General features: G+C 38.9%; 1 long non-coding RNA gene across 1 annotated transcript; it reads right to left on the bottom strand.

Moving 5' to 3' along the window:
* Positions 1-232: 232 nt before the first annotated feature.
* LOC116184042 (uncharacterized) lies at positions 233-9,226 on the bottom strand. Its single transcript, XR_004148766.2, has 3 exons — positions 9,158-9,226; positions 6,319-6,364; positions 233-480 (listed from the first exon to the last, which is right to left on the bottom strand). It is a non-coding gene; the product is annotated as an uncharacterized LOC116184042 (long non-coding RNA).
* Between the last annotated feature and the right edge of the window lie 6,148 nt (positions 9,227-15,374).

The following is a 15,374-nucleotide window of genomic DNA, read 5'->3' as shown; positions in this document are numbered from 1 at the left end:
CTCATGCAACAAGATCCTGATCTCAGTTGAAGTCTGTGAGTATCACAGAAATATAAATAGATAATAATAAAGAGATGATTTTGACAAAAAATGGAATTTTATGTTCTGGAGAGTGAAATAAAATGTATACTAAAGTCTACTAAAATGTAACCATGAGATCAAATGATAAAATTCTTCTGGCAACAAAGAGTTGATACAAATTTGTGAGATTAAACTGAACCAATTCAATGGAGGCTTGTTCTGGTGGTTTATTCATATAAAGCATATGAAAAAAGTAAGTGAGATGATCAAATTACCCTCACAGCATGGATTTTGACATGGATGTAGACTAACTGAGTCACTGGAGGACTGAGCAGGTGCGTGGTTCTAATTATACCCTCAGTCTTGTGAGGAAGGAGCAAACTTCCCAGTTGCTTCCCTGGTGGAGATAAGGTGTTATCAGCCATCAGCAAATGAGAGGGGAGAACAAGGACAAGGCACCTGATGGGAGAAAGAGGAGGAAAGGAGGAGGCAAAGAGAGCAGATTCATAATGCTACACATCTTTTAAAAATGTACACACACACTGACTCTGAGCCATTTGGATGCCACTTCTCATACTCATTTCTGGTGTCTCTGAGTAACCCTTCCTTATGGCGAGCCACACAAAATTCATTTTTAACATTTTCTTTTTTATGGGCTTGGAGTGAGATATCTGGCTAAATATAATGATTTATTTGTTTATTAATTAATCAACAGGCATGCTAGGAGTTACAATCCAAACTGTCCCCACACACAGGTTTTTATCACCATACACTGTGCCCCTAGGGAAATACACATCTTTTTTTCAGGAGTATAAATGGACATTTCTATAAATTGCAACTACTTGGGTGCACGTAATATGCAATATTATTCATCTTTGTATTCCAGGTGAATCCAGACTAGACTACCAGCCTCTAGGGGAGTCTGCTTCATATAATTATCAGTATTCAAAGAATGATTGTAGATGTTGTAGCTTAACAGCAGGTGAATGGTCCTTATCTGAATATTAAATAAAGTGCAACTGGATTTCTGGGTTATCTCTGGCTAAATGTTTGTAAAGTCATTAGTGAAAGCATGCAGCTATAATCCCCACCACTCTTCTTACAAAGGATTTCCACGTTTGTTTTAATTCCTTTACAGGGTGAATTGTTCATCTCCCCTTCCTATACAGACAATCTTGTCCCTTGATGTTTCCAGAAACATCAAGGAAGCTGCCTTGTAAGTAGTACTTACATTTTTATTTTTTTTATTCCTAAACAACAAAAGAAACTAAAGGAAGAGTGACAAGGAGAAAGATTTATTATTTCCTCTAAGGACTATCAGAGCTCTGGGTGTTTGGAAAAAGCTCTGTAGTAAACTGCTCCTTTGTCCTCCCAAGTTCTGGGAACTTTAGTTCTATATTCACTTCCTTATTGTATGATCTAAGAAAAGTTTTATGTATTTATTTAGTAAAACCCTTTCCTTATTGTTTTTAAATGGAGGGTTTAATATACTTGAAAACTGTTTCAGTAGTCTGACAGTGATTGTTATGTGAATGTAGTAGATAGTAGTTATGAGAAAATTAATAGAACAAAGAAAAAGAACAAATCCACTCCCTGCTGAGCAGAAGGGAGAGACCAGACTCGGCACAGAAAAATTACTGGAGATAAAGGAAGAGGAATTACCATGGGACCATACAACACAAGAGTTTTGAGGCACAACTCCTGTTTCAGTCCCTAGATATGAAGAGCACAGTGGTGCTACATTTTGAAGAGCAATTTTCAAGACAGATATATTCTACATCAATTAGCTGGGCCAGGACTCCACCCACATCCTTTGACACAAAAGCCTTGCACCCACCTCAGCCTGGGCCTTCACATTCTGACAAGAACTTTGAATATTTTGTTTTAACTTAATATAAAAATAATAGAACATTAAATATGATGCAGCTGAATATTAAAAACCAAACACAACCCCTCCAAAATGGAGCCACCTCTACAGTAAGTTATATACTATTTATTTGTACATGGACTCCCATTTATTTTGAGCTGTAACACATGCTGAATTTTTGGCACTGGCAAGGCCAACACTTGAGTTTTCAAGCATTAAACCCCTCACTGCTGCTGTTTCAGGCTTTGCAGGCTCAGGCAGATGTTTCTACACCCATCTGCAAGGCTTTCTGTTCATCCTTGCAGAAATGCAGGGTAGAAACTTTTTTTTTTTTTTTTTCAAAAAAGGGAGGAAGGAAGAATACTGAGCACAATTTTGTGCTTAGCTCCAAATTGCCCAAGCAGCCACACAGCCTCAGGGATGGAAGAGTGCAGGGGACTCTGCTTCTCCATGCCAAAGTCCTGTTTCCTTCCACAGCAAGAAATGGCAAGAGCTTTTTCTAGCAGCCAGCACTTCTGTGTATTTTTTACTTCAAACTGAGTAAGAATGTAAAGCTAATTAATTTTGGAAGTGAGCTGATTCACACTTTTCCATCAAGAGATGGATGTCCTGAACCTCGCTAGCTTTGTTCCTTGGGACATCTTCAGTGGATGCTGCTGAGGACTCATTCTGGGCTTTGTACCTGGATGTGTGAAGTACTTTCAGTCCCACATTCCTAACTATATTAATATGGAGTGAATTGCACAACAACTGAAGCATCACCTCTCTTACTCCTGTTTTCATAGTGTTAGCAAGGGAAAAAAAAAAAAAGGAAACTAAGTAAGCAGTGTTTTTTGGTTGTGCTTTTAGTGGATATGATATTTTAAAGGAAAGGGCTCTGCTCATTCAGGCAGAACCTTTAGGTACCATTTCAGAACTCCCTCCTCTAGGACCAGAAGGACTTTATTTTGACTGGAACAAACTAGAAAAGTTAGCAACTGTTTTCTATTTGGCATTTTTATAAGTATTAAAAAATCCAAAACTCCCAAATAACACACCCACCTCACCTTTCCTCCTTCCCAAAGAAATTTAAAAGGTTCAGCCAAAATTATTCTATATAGTTCAAAACCCAAATTTTCATTCTTACTCAAGTGTGAGTCACCTGCAGTCACTGGGAATAGGTCTGATTTAACCTTAAAACCACCCATTTTCTAATTACACTTTTTAGCAATATCTGAAGTCATGTTTTTTGCATTTGCTATTATTTTTATCATCTCTTGAAGCACTTAAACACCTACCTATTTAAAAGTAACCCTTTAAGAAGCCATTTGCACCTAGAAGTCAATTACCAAATCCAAATCCATGTGAACGTGGTGGAAATTCTGACACTTATTTCAATCTTAATTTGGTCAAATTTTCAGTAAAGAGGAAGATGATTTGCTTAGGGAATGATGAGGGTTGGCTTTGTCCCTGTCATCAACCACATGCTGGCTGATATAAGAGTGAAACTTGGATCTGCTCACAGAGGCAATCAATCATTGGACTGGATGCCCTTGTTCAGCCAGGCTGAGCATTGGGACAAACACAGGGATGTGATGGGAGAGCAAAAAAGAAGTGAGTTTTAGAGAACCTGAGTATCTCTCATGCTTCTGTATCATGTCCTGAGAAAATTAAAGCAGTCAGTTTATCCAGCATATGGCTCTTCTGTAGCTGATTGAGGCTGGACTTTGTGGTCTTTATTCATAATTTCCACCACTTTCAGGGCCAATATTTGCACATATGAGGACTGCACAGAACAGCCAGAATACATGGTGGCTGTAATCTGAGGGGGACAGGGATGCTTCCCGTCACAGCTACAGACTCTTCACCATTGCCTCAGCAGGTGCTGCCAGGTCTCCAGAGCAGATCTGTGACTTGGCAGAGTTTTAAAATATGTACAGACTAGAACACCCCAGCAACACAGGCCTGGTTTCAAGCACTGTGGTAAACACTGTAGTACATAGCTTGCAATTGCACAATATTTACATTAGGAATGTGGTTGTTTCCAAGTCTACAGCACACAAGTATCTGTGTGAGTCTGATGGGAGCAGCTGGTGAAGGTAGAACCTGCGCCCTGGGCTCCCCATGAGCAGAGGTGCCCATGGGCAGGGCCCTGGTACCTCTCTGCCTGCTGGCTGTGTTAAAGGCTGGGATAGGGATGCAGGGAGGATGCAATGACACATTCTGGGCTTACAGCCACGAGCCAGCCCCACAGAGCCACAGGCAGTCCCTACAAGCTGCAGCAGCTTCCCCAGGGCACGGGGTGAGCGCTGACCCAAAGCCCTGGTGCTCCCTGCACTGGCATCCAGAGTGTGCCCAGTGCTCAGAGCCCTCAGCCTTCCAGGAGAGGCAGGGGCAGGCCCAGAGCAGGTAAATCACTGCTAGCCATGGAAACATTCCCTTACAGAAGAGGGTGTGAGTTATGCAAATATCTACGCTATAAATCTCCTATGTGGCTTTGAAGAAAAGCAAAAACGCCACTTAAAAATGTCTTCCAAATTTGGCCACAGAATAGTTTTGTTAGTTCAAAGAAATGAAGCTAACTTTATTGTTATTTGTGTTTGGATCAAAGACAACTATGAAAATAAACATTAGACAGAATGATAATCAACACTGGAAAAGAAATGTTTACTAAAGATTTTCTTCTGTGTTCTCTTACCAGCATTAATAATATTTTCTTTTTCTAAAGTTTTCTTGCTTCCTTCAAAGAGATTGATTTCAGCAGAAAGAACAAACATATGCAAATAAACTGAATGATGTTATACCCCCTGCCCCTATCCCCCCAAACTGCATCAGATAATTCCATATTGTTAATCTGCATTACATTTTTATCAGTTTTTTGTCTTAATCAGATATGAAGCCCTTGCAGTACATCTCTAGATCTGGGCTGTGACCCTGATGTGACTCTACATCACAGAAGCAGCCCTAACCCTGCTGTAATCTAATAGTTCAAATTTAACAGATTTGTTTTTTCAGTGGAAATAATGGCTTCCTGTCACAAAACAGAGACACAGATTACATATCTGATAAATTGTTTGACATGATTTTTTCATGTAACACACAATTAACAGTGCCTTTCATAAGACTCATGTTCTAAGGATTTGGTGAAAGCATGAATAAGTTCATTACTATGCCTTTTCTTAAAAAAAAAACCACCCTACATTTCTGCTGCTACTTTAAAAAAAAATATTACTTTGCTTAGAAAGAGATCACCTATACTTTCCAGTGTTAATTTAGCCTCAAAACACTACATTGAAATTATTGCCACTGAGTGCTGATGTATTTTTTTTCATGAGGCATATAATTATAATTGATAACCCAAAACGGAAATGGGATAATTTTGATTTTATAAGCTACCACCCATACGGATACTGAAAATTTCCACATTATAGCTATAATTGTTTTTTGTCATGCCATAATCCCCTAAACATTATCAACTAATTAATAGCTGAACAATACATAAGGAGATATGCAGTTCTGTGGATAGAATTGGATATTTTGAAGGAGTTGATTATCTGCAGTTTGGCTTTGAAGGTGCAGCTCAGAGCTGCTTTTGCTGCCTTCATTGGTTCTCTTCTCTTCAGGCCACCCAACCACCAGGCTTACCCTGTGAGCTGCTAACTCCCAGCACTTACAATGAGGTAATCATCACCTTGTAGTGGAGTGGCGTGAATGCTGGTCAGATGGCCTGTATTTTATTAACAGAAATAGGGTCACAAGTCAAATACATGCTTGGGGTCAGTGAGCAAATACAAAAGAAGATTAGAGGAACAAAAAAATGTGACTGGAGGGGTAAAATCCCACTGGGGGTTAATCGAGCAGAAATGTATCAAAGAATGTAAACTACCCTTTCTTTTGTTATTCATCATATGGGATGGAGTTCCTGTGTCCTGCTGATTCCAGGCAGATAGGGCATCATCTCCAGAGTGCTGTCCTTTAATGAGCTCTTTGGACACAGGGACTGCCAATAATACTCCTACCTCTGCTATTACTACTGCTACTACTCTTAAAACAATAACAGAAATAAGAATTAAAACCACTTAGCATAGAGATCAAAAGATTTGCTTCACCTGATACTGCACTATCCAATGACTGCCCACACAACTAAGAGAAAAACAGCATTCAGTGTCACTGCTCTAGGAATCTCTTCTGCCTCCAACATGGAAATACTGGACCAAGAATTGTCTCCAATATACTGATTTAGCTCCAGCTTGCGATGTAAATGAATAAATGAATTAAAAGTATTTCTGAAGAGATGGTATTGCATTGGCACAGTTTTAGTTTTTCTAAGAAAGACCGCCTTTTTGAGTGATGTAATAACAGAAAAGGAGCCAGCAGCCTGATCAGCACAGTAAGTACAGGACTTGGTAGGGCCCAAAAGGCAGTAGACAAAAAAATCATACGGTACTTACCAAGCAGCAGCTGATTTTCTCTTCTGATACATGTTCATCGCTCTTTCTGTGACAAGAAGCAGAAATTCTGTCTTATTTGAACTACACACATTTGTCTAACTCTTTAAAATCCCAGCAGTAGAAAACTCCCTTTTCATCAATTTCCATTTATTATGCTTGTAGCTACATATTGTAATATGAATTCTTTTATCCATGTATACTGCACATCTATAGATTTTATGTTTTCACACATCACATGAAAAGCATATTTCAAAACTATTGCATTATCATGTGCCAGAAGAATATTGCTCTGGGAATGCAGACACATTACCAAAAGCACAGTATAAAACAAGGAAGTGAGAGTCAGGAAGGAAGGAATTCTTAGTTCTGTGGCTATGTGCCTCTGACTTACCGTGCAATGTTCATCAAAGCTCTTAATCTTATTTTGGCATACTTTATATATAAAATAAGCAATATGTCCTTCTGCAAGGCTGAAATAAATGTTAACTGGTTCAATCATGCCCTTTGAGAGCAAAATTGGAATTTCTGTCATCAACACCAAGATGAGCCAAATCAGGCTCAGACACTGTAAATCTTTACGTGCCAAAGAATAACACTACATAGCTAAAAATTTCATGGCCAGACACAAACTGTGGTAGACGACTGAAGGATTAGTGTGAAATAAAATACAGTAAATTTAAGTTTTCCATGAACTGAAATTGAAGCATTCCTTCATTACCTCCCCAGCTATCTATAGATGCTTTCCCATACCATTTATTTTCACTCATTATATCCCTCCTTCTGGAATATATACATTTCATCCTGCATCTTTTAGCAAAGTCTGTATCTAACTTACATATTGCCCCTTAAGTTTAAAACTAATTTTGTGCTTAAGTGCTTTGCAGGATTGAAGCTTCTCGGGGCCACATGCAGGATTTTTCTCCTCCTGGGATGATGAGAACTGTGGCAGTGTGTGCACACTGTGTCAGACCTGAGATCAGCTGCCAAGTGTGGACACCCACAGAAGGATTTTCTTTACAGAACTATCTTAAAAATGGAAATGTCTGTCTCCTCCAGCTATGCTGGCAGACAGTGTTTACCCAAAGATCCAGATACACAAGACCTTGTTATCAACTGCAGCTTTTACACAACTTTCAAGTAAGTTAGTGGGTTGGAAATCACACATTTTAGAAATATTTTCTGAAGGATGTGATCATATTTGCTGCCCTTGAAAGTGTTTAATGTTGCATGTTCATTACATATTTTTGTTACTTAATTTAAAAGGTTTAAAAAAAACCCCAAATTGCACAGAGTGGATTTATAGATGCTTAGAAAATAATAAGAGATATTTGATACACAAAAAAAGAAAAAACTCATATAGCTACACTGACATGCAATTAATAGATTTCTAAAAAGCCATCAGCAAAGCATCTTTCCAAGTTTACATTTCAGTTCTTTGAGTACTTTCTTTGGAATTCTGTCCACTGAAACACATTTTGAAGTCTTTCTGCTAACTTAATGTAGAAGCACTAGAAGAGTTAGCTTTTTAATAACGTGGTCAAAATATTTTAGGAAATATCACTTTATGAGCTATAACTAATCAATTTGCACCTGTATTATGTGGAAGAGACACTATCCACTTTGGACAGCAGTGCTGAGATGTCCTGAGGTTTGCATAATGCCAGCAAACTGTATTACTACTAAAAGGCTTGTGAATAAGAATTTTACTGCAGTCACAACGTATCCATTGAGCTCTTCTAGTAAATTGATCACTCAAATAAAAATAAAGGAATGTTTTTGATCTGTAACAAAGATGAGCAAAAAGTAAACCTGCTCATCTTAACTCTGCATTAGGGAAAAAAATGAACTTTGATCTATCATATTGCAGAGCTGCTTGTATTTCAATGGCAATTTATCAATTTTTAATAGTCAGAGCTCCTAAGCAATAAAAGCTTCTTAGACTTCCTAATCTAATAGCCATTATTTAAACTTTTTATTCTGTATGATTTACTGTTCGGAAGCAAGAAAGCAACATAATTTCTTAAGGATTCTTTCTTTTAAACAAGCTGACGGAGTCCAACACTAGTAAATTTGTGTAAAACAAGTGCAAAATCCCACCTTAATATATGTGAACCTTTCTTATCAAATCTAACAGATAGCAGAGTGCATCAGCAAGAGGACTGGGCTCGGGTCAGGCTGCAGCAGCAGCCCCCAGAGACCCCTGCCCCAGCAGGGATGGGCAGGGTGGGTGGCACCCCTGCCCTGCTGGCAGTGCCCAGCCCAGCCCGGGGCTCTCAGCCTGCAGGGAGCAATTTGGGAGCTCTGCCGGTGCCCCAGGGCTGCAATTTGTCTGCAGCTCCCTCTGCTTCCTCCCCCAGCACCAGAAGGGTGGCAGAGTCTCTCCCAAGGTGTGGTTCCAGCTCCATGGTGAGTCCCAGATTTCCTGGGAAAGGTGTGCCCTGTGTTCTAAGACAGTGGAGGGTGAGGACACTCAGCACCCTGTGGGCCTATCACACAAGTGAATCTAAAATAAGCTTAAGACTGTCTTGTTTTAAAAAGGTTACCTTGGCAAGTCCAAAGCACAAAGAGAAGCATTTAATAGTGCAGATCTAAACTTGCATGTTGCTACTGATAGACATGAAAGCCTAAGGTCAGAATTCAGAATTCAACCACTGTGACCCAAAAATGCACCAATGTATTTGCTAAATGGAAGCTCCACTTACATCACATCTTATCATAATGTCACAAAATGCAGAAAATTACAAATCAGTTTTAAGGCAAAATACATGACAGCAAAATATAAGTACACAAAAACTACATTAAATATCAGTCTTCATTTGTCCCTACCACTTCAACTTACCTCTCAGTTCCAAACTCCTCGCTGCAGTGCACAGCTTGAGATAGTCTAAGATCCATTTTAGAGTGGACTGAAATATAAATGACAGTTCGCACTACACATGAACATAGACAACTGTATAAAATATTTAAATAAAGACAGAAAAGAACAGAGGAAACCAACAGAGCCTTTGGCAGACCCAGCCTTTGGGAATTTAGCAGCTTGAGATTCATTGCAAATTTCATCTTTAATGTTATTTTTAGTTCAATATTTTGTAGCACTCAGAAGTAAATCTTTGTGTGCTGTTTCTCCTCCTGCTTGTGCTGCTTCCTTTTCTGATCTTTTCTTTTAAAGAAACCTAATATATTTTCAATACAATTGATTTGTGACATGTTTTGTGATATTTGTTAAAGTTATCCTGTTTCTTCATACAATTCAGTAAAAACCATTACACTGTTGTTTCTTTTAAAGTGCTGAACAATGCTTGTCATAACTGAACAAAATGAGACCCCCCAACAGCCTTTGTTCCACCACACCTGGTGTTGCATTAAATTCTCTGACATTAATTTTGATTCTTGGGTTAGAGTCAAACACTTTTTTTTTAACCTCTCACCACTGTTCCAAATGCTGCCACACACAGTGCATTTCTAGAGCAGTTTTGATTTTATCCTGGAATCTGTGCTTTGTCTCTCTCCTCAGCAATCTGACTGGAATGGTACACAAAACACAGGGCTGGGAGTGGTGCAGAGAGGATGCTGGACAACTACAGCTGGAAGAAAATGCAAACTGCTAAGTTCACACCCTAGTCTGCCCCACTGTAGGTTGCTGTCTGATCATGCTCAGGTGTCTTGTACAAAGATACTCCCATTTTTTAAATGGACTTTCCAAACCTTTCTCCATCTTACTGTTGCAGAGAACTCAGTGAACACATTCTTCCACTACTATGCTTATGATTTAATAGCTGTGCAGCAGAGAATGGCCTTAAAATGGGCTGTTCCACATCTCACAGAACTGAAACCAGCACCATGATGTGGCATGAGATGGAAACCATATAGGAGATATAAAATAAGACTAAGGCTATTTATCTCTGCAGTATGAACATTGTAAAACTACTTTTGCTTTCATTATTTTTAATTTCATCAGGTTGCAGTTGGAGTTGGGAATTTTTCCTTTTTTTTTTTCATGGAAGGATTCACAAGAGGAGAAGGAGGATCTTGCCTGATCTCAAGACTTTAAAATTGAAAGACATTATTTTATTTCAAAAACCTGATTTCTAAGATAAAGAGACATCATTTAACAGCTCTTACAAATGCAAGGACTAGGAGCCTCTATTAAATGACCAGGCATCAGTCTTAAAATAAACAAAAGAAGTATTTTATCTCACAGTGTATAATGAAATTACAGAACTCATGGCCACAGGATGGTGTAGAGGTCAAAAGTGTAAATGGACCATAAAAGGGATTACATGAAATCATGCAAATGAAATCCATCACTAGCTACTAAACATGATGATCGAGATCCAGCCTCCAAATCAAAATGTCTCTGACACTGATCCTCAGAGGGCAGGAGCACACAGGGGAAGAAGGATTGCTCTGTATGAGAGATATATCAGAGTTCATACACTTTTTTCCCCAGACATTTGCTCTTCTCACTCTCAGAGGGAAAGCACTGGAAATTTTTTCTGACTCAGGGTGGCAGCTACTGCGTGTGTTCTAAAGTCTTCAAAAATCTGAACTCATTTTATTTGACACCGTATGTTTTAGAAATGTTTCCATTTTAAATTCAAGATAATTAGGGGGAAAAGCCTGCAAAGAGTCAAACAGAGGGCAAAAAGAAACAAAAGCACCCAGAAAAGATAGAGTTCAGAACATTTTTTATGAAAGTCATATTTTTTCATAGATTTGTGCGTCAGGGTCTCATTTTGAACTACAGAAAAATATTTCCATCCAATGATCGCAAGAAAGGAAGTCCCCAGTACAGAAACCTGTGTAGTGCCCACCCTCCAAAGTGGCTGAGGGGCTGAAGCAACCTGACAGAACCATCCTGTAAATCTGCAATAGGTCCCTGTGGCCTCTGCAGCGCTGAAATCACCGCTTGCCTTTGCTTTCTTTCACTGCATTGAATAATTTGGGCCCCTCCCTTTCTGTGTGAGTCAGGTTGTGAAAACTGAGCCTTCTCTGGCCTGTAGGATTCATAAACACCTGCCCCATTAGCCCACTTTCACTATTTGTCTAATGACAACCACAAGTAATGACCTGACTCGGAGTCATGTCAATATTCTGCCAAAAACTACCATTTTGCCCTCTGAGCTACCTCCTCCCACCCACCCATAGGTTATGGAACTGTGGGATGGTTGCCAAAGAAATGCAATAAAAAGTAGGAAATGACACATACAAATAAAATTCACTTACCTAAAAGCCCTGTTCATCAGATCTCTTTGTGCTGCCTCCTCCCCCACCATCCTCTCCTCTACTTCCAGCACTTGTTTCTCCTCTCTTTTCATTTCCTCTTCCTTTGTTGGCTTTTTTCTTCACATGTTCTATCTACATTCTGTACTTTTTTTTTCCTTTGGCTGAAACAGAATAAATGAATGCTTTCCTAATTTTCCCTTGCATTAGAGCCAGTAAAGCATCATGGAGTCACTTTACCATTTTTGCTTCCTTTTCCCAGTTTTTCTGCCACCACTTTTGTTGTTTTGTACTTTTTTGCTGGCCTTCCTCCATACCCATCAGTTCCTCCTTGCAATTACTCCTTCCTCAGTGACTTCATGTCCTCCATGTTATGTCCTAGTGCAGTTTTAAATGATCCAGATTTCCAGGTGGATTTTTGGGCATCTGGTGGTAGAGGGAGGTCATTCTAAACACATGAGGCAATGTTGAGCACTTCTGATGGAAATTTCTAGGTGCACAGCTGTGGCTTTAGGGAACAGCAGGGATGTGAACTGGAGTGGAGCAGAGTCCTGTTCCAGTGGTCTGAGGGAAAAAAAATCCCCTCTTGCTTAACTCTAAGCTACTTATTTCTCTCTCGTTCTTTAAATGTTCTAAATCACTGCCTGAGAATCCATTCCTGAAATCTGGAATCTTTATCCTCATGGATGTCTCTCCTGCCAAGACTACACAATATTAGCACTCTGTTTTAACTTGTGGTTTTCCTGGTACTTAAAACCCCTCTGTTTGTCTGTGGATCCCAGCAGGATTGCTCTGCTCTGATTTGGGCTGCACTGGCTGCAGGAGAGCCTGGCCCGTGCTGAGCTGGGCCCCTGGAAGCTTTGCAGGATCATGTCTAAACACAAACTGGTGTTCTTTGAGGTTTAGACTGGCTATAAACCACTGAACACATTTTAATTAATCTCTGTGCCCCTTCACTTCTGTTAGGTGCAAGTACATTAAGACTTATAGGGAAAAATATTATTTCAGGTTTGTGAGATAACAGTGAAAAAATGGAAACAGCACTAGCTTTAGTATATATTTTCTATGAGAAGAATTGAGAGAATGGGGGATTAGGTCTAAAGTAACAAGCAGAGAAAGGGAAAGAGCCTGACTAGCTGAGAATTTCATGCTATAAACATTATTCTAGAAATAATCTTTTTGTGTTTCTGTTCTTTACCTTTTTAACAGCACAATTACCCGTGACAATATCAATTGAATGAGACATTAAAAAAAAAAAAAAAACCACACAAGCCACCTTAATGAAATACCATGCGCAGCTCAAACAACAAAAAAAGATTCCCATTTTGGGGGCTTCTCTCCATTTATATTAATGATCAGTTTTCCTGTGGAAGAATTGCACAATATGGGTTTTTCCTGCTTGTTCATAATAGGTCATTCATTAAGGAAAATACTGGGAAATTATTTTCTGTGTTGGTGGATACAGGATGCCATCTGGGAGCTGAAAAAATGAACAGAAATCAGACCGGAAAAAAAAAAAATTAAAAACCATGAAATTAGTTACACTTAAGGAAACCAGCTGAATACTTTCACAATCCCAGCCTCTCAGACAGGCTGCAGTAATTGGTACTTTGTCCATTTACACAAGGGATGCTCTCTCACAAGGGATGGGCTGGGGTTCCTCAGGAGGCCCTCCCTGGGTGATTCAGTGCCACATCTCCCCTGGGCTTGTCCCTCTTTGCCATTTCCTCCTGCAGCTTCTCCCAGCTGGCTGCTCACTGCACTCCTCCACTCCTCTGCTTTCTGCTGCCAGTGTTCTGCTCCCTTCATTCCCAGGTGCTCTCTGACCAGCCCTGTAACACATTGCTGCTGTGATATATCAGCCATGCTCCTCCCTGGGTCCAAGAACAACAGGTAGATCAGAAAACCTCTTAAAACGTGAAATTGGTTACTCTGACTCCAGTTCCAGGGTAATCAAAAATTCAGGGCTCATCATTTTGGGGTTAGGTGGATGACTTAAGTTAGAAGTACATCAGCTGATAAGGAAATCACAACAATATAGTGAGAAATATATTTAGATGAATATGGCCATATGCCAATTTTTCCCACTCATAAATAAGATCCTTGTTTACCAAATGTTCAGTTTTGGTTATGTCACTATAAAAATCAAGCAGCTGGTAATTCAGGCTTGATTAGCAGGTCTCCAGTTTTGATTAGTAAATTACTGTAGTAATCAAGGTTAATTCTCATTTCAGAGATATGCCACAGATTTTATTTCTTCCAGACAACTGGATTTATCATTCTGAAGAAGGAATAATTTAACAAATATTACAAAATATCCAGAAATAGATTTAAAAAGTAGATCCAAAGGGGCTCTGAAAAAATGGGGAATCAGAGCAGAAATGCTGTTCAAACATGAAACAGTTAATGTCCTAGGAATAAAATTCCAAGCTGCAATTTTGCAGTAGATTTCCACATAATATATGCAGAGATTGCATTGCTAATTTCTGTTACCTAGTGTTTCTATTTCTATCTTTAAAAATTGTTTTCTTTGGATCTTCATCTTTCATTTTAAAAGAAAAAAAAGTATACAGAGACGCTTAAAAAGAAACCCAAGAGACCATTATTAGTATAAAGATAAACAGTAGAATGGATTCTAACTGAGCCAGAAAACATCACTGTAGAATTTACATAAAATTTAGTTTTCTACCAAACATATTGCACATCCAGTTCCAGCTCATCTCATAATGAATATTCAAGCTTTCGAATGACCCACATGTCCCATAAGTGAGCAAGAGTCCCCAAAAGCCATCATTGTTGTTGAAGAGGCACAATATTAAAAAACATTGAGAATTCATTAGGGATTTTTTTTTTCCATGAAACTTTTACTAAATCTTTAGCCTGCAAATGCTGCGATTATTTGAGCATACAAGTCTGTCAGGGATTTGAGGCTGGATAACAAACTCTTATATGGTTTTTAATTAGGATGATATTATTATTTTCTAGTCATAATTCTGGGTCAGATTCTGTGTATCTTTCTCACATCACTTCTGTATAATTAGAGCCTAAATTATCTAAAATAAATATGAAGTTTTGCTTTATCTACTCAGTACTGCATGTCTTTCCCAGATAGGAAGAATAGGCAATTTTTAGCTCTACCATAATATTTCACTGAAAATATTGAGATAAATTTCTCCCCAATAACACAGAAAGAATTGATTAAAGAAGCCCTACAATATATGTATATAGAGATGAATTACTGAAAATTCAGTAAAAGCTGAATTCAGTACAAAACTATGCAATTCAGTACAAAATTATGCAATTCATATGTCCTTTGAGGGAAAAAGAAAACCAAAACCACAAACACAAAATCCCTTTTCTAGAGAAAACATGCCATGTCCTTTTGTGAAAGGCTAGGGAGGAACCTGGAATTTGCTTCTGTTTCCCTATTCCACTGGACTAGTTTTGCTACGAGCAGTTTCCTTATGCCAGTGGAAATGGGGGCTTTTGAATCAGACCAGGTTCAAGTGTGCTCCTAACTCAGCAACTTGTTCCTGATGATGGCAAACAGAAAATGCTTCACAAGGCTCCTTGGCAGTGCTAGAAAGTCAATAGCTGTCTTCTGGCCTGAAGCAAAGAGATCCTTATCCTTCCTGCCTCTCTCCCTTTATAAAGTCCTAGATATTTAACATTAGGTTGTATCTGCATAGTCATTTACAACCCAGCATCTAATGAGCCAAACACTGGCAGAAAGTGGAAAGCAGCCTGATCTATGAACATTTATTTAAGATTAATACTTTGGTAAAATAACAGTCAATTTGAATGAAAGGTAAGCATATACAAGCTGGATATAC

The sequence above is a fragment of the Lonchura striata genome, chromosome 13 (assembly GCF_046129695.1).
Source record: "Lonchura striata isolate bLonStr1 chromosome 13, bLonStr1.mat, whole genome shotgun sequence".
NCBI lineage: Eukaryota > Metazoa > Chordata > Aves > Passeriformes > Estrildidae > Lonchura > Lonchura striata.
Note: the sequence above shows the minus strand (reverse complement) of the source record. Positions and strands in the feature narration are given on the sequence as shown.